At 38.1% G+C, this 4,371-nt stretch overlaps 1 pseudogene; it reads right to left on the reverse strand.

The window, feature by feature from the left end:
• Window positions 1-433: 433 nt before the first annotated feature.
• Window positions 434-1,687, reverse strand: LOC101650121 (annotated as a pseudogene).
• Between the last annotated feature and the right edge of the window lie 2,684 nt (window positions 1,688-4,371).

The following is a 4,371-nucleotide window of genomic DNA, read 5'->3' on the forward strand; positions in this document are numbered from 1 at the left end:
AGGAATAGATTGCCACTGTGGCTGCAGCAATGAGCTCCAGCCGAGCAGTGATTGTAGGGATGCACCAGGACCTGGTGTTGACATGGGGCCCATTCAAGTGGAAACTTACTCGATGAAACCTGACAACAGCCTTCTGGTGATATGAAGACCAAGTTGACCTTCATACACAAACTCAGATTCACAGCAAATCCTCGCTCTAGTCCCCAAGATCTAAATAGCTAAACATAACACTTATCAATTTAAATTTAATGAGATGATATTGTCTAAAGGGTTGTCTGTTATCTGCGTTCAGTCTTAGTGGTCTGGCATTCAGTTTCACTCTTGTTTGTTTGTTTGGTTGTTTTCAACTGGGACCCGTACTTTTATTTGTAGGGTTCACATATCACAGCAGAACAAGACCCTTAGACATCGAGAGCGACAGGAATAGGGAATGCTATTCCACAACAAGCACAATGTGCTGCTGCTTCTCCCATACAACTGGCACAGATCCAACCTTGCTGTGTTTACGTCAATGCACTTCCTACTGTCTGCGTGCCTCTTTCATGACCTGCTGCTTCACAATGTGACTGGAGATGGACTGGGGGAGTTGCCGGTGGTGAGTGACCCATTTTAACTGATGGTGTTGTAGAAACTTCTGCTTCAATTTCTGATTATAATCTTTGGCTGCTTTTTCTCATGATGAAATCACACCCAGCTTTTCAGAAGTGTTAGCTTTCCACAAGCGAAAGTTCATTTCATCAGACCCTCACGTAATGTACTTCTTGTCATACGTCCACTTGACACAGATGACATGCAGTTTGCTTTGTGTGATACACTTCCCTACTTCAACTTTTGGCCACAGGAAAGATCAGAACAGATTGCTGAAAACTAGCAGGCACAAGCTCCTCCCCAGTGCTAGAGGAGTCCACAGCATGCGCTGCAGACAGGTTTTCCTTATGTACTATCACAGGAGTTCAATGTCTGCGTGTCAGAAGTTTACAAGGTATAATCTTCATTGGCTGCAGTAAAACCAATAAGCTCCCATAGTGTTCCAACAGATCATATTTATTCTCATATCTAAAATAATCTTTTTCAAAGGAGTCACTTGCCTCATACTATATAGTACTACTCATATATTCCTGCAGGAAGCACAACTTACCAAGAGAATTGTCTCAATTGGATTAAATGTAACACTATTTATACTGCCAAATCCCCAGTTCATTGAACATATAAGACTGATTTTTGTCCTCATCTAAAGTGTCCACTTGCTGTCCACACGTGGCAAAAACCGCTTCCTGCCAGTGGTGGTCAGTTCCAGCATACTCCGTCGTTCCTAATATTGTATGCAGTGGCTCTTCCTCGTCTTCATAGTCTTTTCCATCCATTCTCCACTGTTTCACAGTTTTGTCATTACTAATGGTAAAAAAAAAAAAGACCCACAAAAGTCAGTGCATATTCCTTGCACAAAACCTTCATGTGCTTGTATTTGCACAGATATATTTTCATTTAGTTATGTTCCAGAGTTTAACCTTTCCATCACATGTCCCAGAAAAGACAGGAGCAAGGCTCTTTGAATGCTTCATCAATCAGTTGACACCCATTTCAGTTTGGTAGCATTAAAAGGTCTTACATATTATTGGGGAACCTCAAGAGGATGTAAGGTAGGATCGTAGTTTCTTGGAATGCTGTTTAGTCGATGCTGATGCATGGTAAACCTGTAGACAGGGTAGAACTGCTCCCATGACTTTCAGAGACTGTAACCCTTCACAGGAGTAGCAAGCCCCGTCTTTCTCCAAAAGAGCACCTGGAGATTTCAAAATCCGGCCTTGTGGATCACAGCTCAAATTGTGACCACTAGCCACCAAGGCTCCTCTCTGTCAACATTTGATATCTTCATTAAATCAATGTTTCTATGATTTTTGTAGCAATATATTTGAATTTATCCTTCTTATTACCTATTAATAATTTGTATTATTTATATTAAAATTCTCTATTTCCATCTTGCTATAATTCTGCCTTAATGGCTTAAATATATTAAAGAGTGTGCATTTATCACTGCAGTGAATTTTGGAATATTTTGCTTATTCTTGTATCCATTATTATTAGATCCCCATTTTCTGCCAACCTACTTCCTCATTACATTAAGAGACTATTTATCTTGTGGCTATCTCTGTGTACTTATCTATTCTGAATTTCATTTAAAGAAAATCACACCAAAAATAACCAACAGATTAAACACAGAAATACCTTAATAGAAAATATAGCAGAAACTAATAAACACTAGAACAAGTTAAAAATGGCTCAAAAGATAAAACAAATGGTAAGTTGTTAAATTTTAACCTAAATATATCTGCAGTAATCCACTTTCCAGTTCACTCTGTCTGAAGACAAAACTATTCATAACCTTGGTAATAGACAAAAGCAATTCATAGACTATTGCAAAGGGGGTGCACATAATTTAAACTCTAATAATATCCCATTCTTATTTTGAATTTGATCATTAATTTTCCTTTTTCACACTGGCTGGTGTGTTTCTTCCTTGAAGATTTAGCAGACACATCACTTAGATAATTGATTATTTTAAGACAAGCCTCTAAGACTTAAGAGATTATTCCTTCCGATAGCTAGAGACCATCTGCTTTCTTCACAACACTTTGCTATAGCAACCATATCTTCCGTGATCACTTAATAAGAGCAAGTAATGAACAGGGCCATATCATAAGAAGTAAGTAATTGTAGATTAGTGACTCATCTATGCCACTAATATTCATGGATTTTCCACTAATATTCGTGGTTTTTCAGTATCTTACATTGTTCCATTGCTATTCAATAGGTATTCAGTGGTTAATTCTTCAGAGGTGGACAGGGTATTCCCTTTTTGTTGTCTTCTCTTAATCACCAGTCTCTGGTAAAACCTGTTCATCTTGAACGACCCAGCTGGTATTTGAAATACATATTTTCCAGCATCAAAGTAATATGCAAGCCACCAGATTATGGTAAACTGACAAACAAGCAGTGGATAGTGATTGGAATATGAAAGTGAGAAATAAGAGGAAAGAGCAGCCTTTAAAAAAAAAGACCTTGATTAAAATGAAGCTGGAGTTCTCATGATAGAATTTTGCAAGATTGACTTCTTCATCACATATACCCTTTTTTCCAACACCATAAATGGTTGGGATACACTTGCACTTGTGCAAATGAAATGCACAGCAGTCAAATTGACATCTGTGGGAAGAGACAATGGAGAAACTAAATATCATCAGCCAAGGTAGAGCCAGGAGCTGAAGGTGGCAGAGACAATCAAATGTTAAAATATAAATTCAAGTTGAAGTTGAGGAAAATCAAAACAAGTCGATGAGAGCCAACATATGATCTTTAGTATATTCCACCTGAATTTTGAAAATCTTTCAAGACTAGATTGACGTATTGAACACTAATGGTAGAAGGTAAAAAAACTATGGGATAACATCAAGAACATCTTATATGACATGTGTTAGGATGGCTTCTCCAGAGAAGCAAACCCAGTACACTTCTGGGTTTATGTAAACAGAAATATAGCAATAAGTGGATCACAGAGTTGTATAAATGGGTAGCTCCAGTCGGTTCCATTCCATAAGCTGTAGGTGTTTCCTGATGCATGTAGTTACAGGAACTGGCTCTCAGGAAGCAGGGAAATAAAGTAGGAAGACCACAGTCTGGTTGCCTAGCAGTATGAATCTGAGATGGCCCTAACGAGTCTACAGTCAGCAGTCTGTTAATGGCTCCTAGGAATGGCAGGTAATGTAACAGGGCATCAACACACCAAATGAAGAATCCAAAATGGGCAGAAGCAGTTAGCTTCCACACACTATCTCTTCATACTAAAAGTAAGCCACACCTGAATAAAATGCCCCTCTATTGTATCAAAGATATGACCAAATTAAGAGGGGGGACTTTTGTCCCCACCATAGCTTTGCTGCTTCACAGAAGAGCCCGTCATAGTGTTGGCCACACTCTTAGATCATATCATGAGATGTCCAGTTTGACATATGACCTAAATATCATGATGAAAAAAGGAAAATATCATTAAAAATACAGGGAAAATAAGAGAAAACATCCAGTGGGTGTTAGAAGAGACAGTATAACTAATCAGACAAAATAAATGATGAAATAAAAGAGCAGAACCAAAACTTTCAAAGGGCAGCTTAAGAAGAGTAAAGTATTCTAAAGAAATATGCAAAGACCGAGAGTTAGAAAGACAAAAGGAAGGGCACACTCAGCATCTATCAAGCTGAAAAAAAAACCTGAAGAAAATAATTCAAGACTCCAGGTGAAATATTAAATGATTCTGTGGGCACATTGTTGAACAGTGTGGGAACTATCAAAAGAAAATGTAAGACTATAGAGAGTAAT

The sequence above is a fragment of the Echinops telfairi genome, unplaced genomic scaffold (genome assembly GCF_000313985.2).
Source record: "Echinops telfairi isolate 266 unplaced genomic scaffold, ASM31398v2 ScPeMD7_3533;HRSCAF=4204_0, whole genome shotgun sequence".
NCBI classification, from domain to species: Eukaryota; Metazoa; Chordata; class Mammalia; order Afrosoricida; family Tenrecidae; genus Echinops; species Echinops telfairi.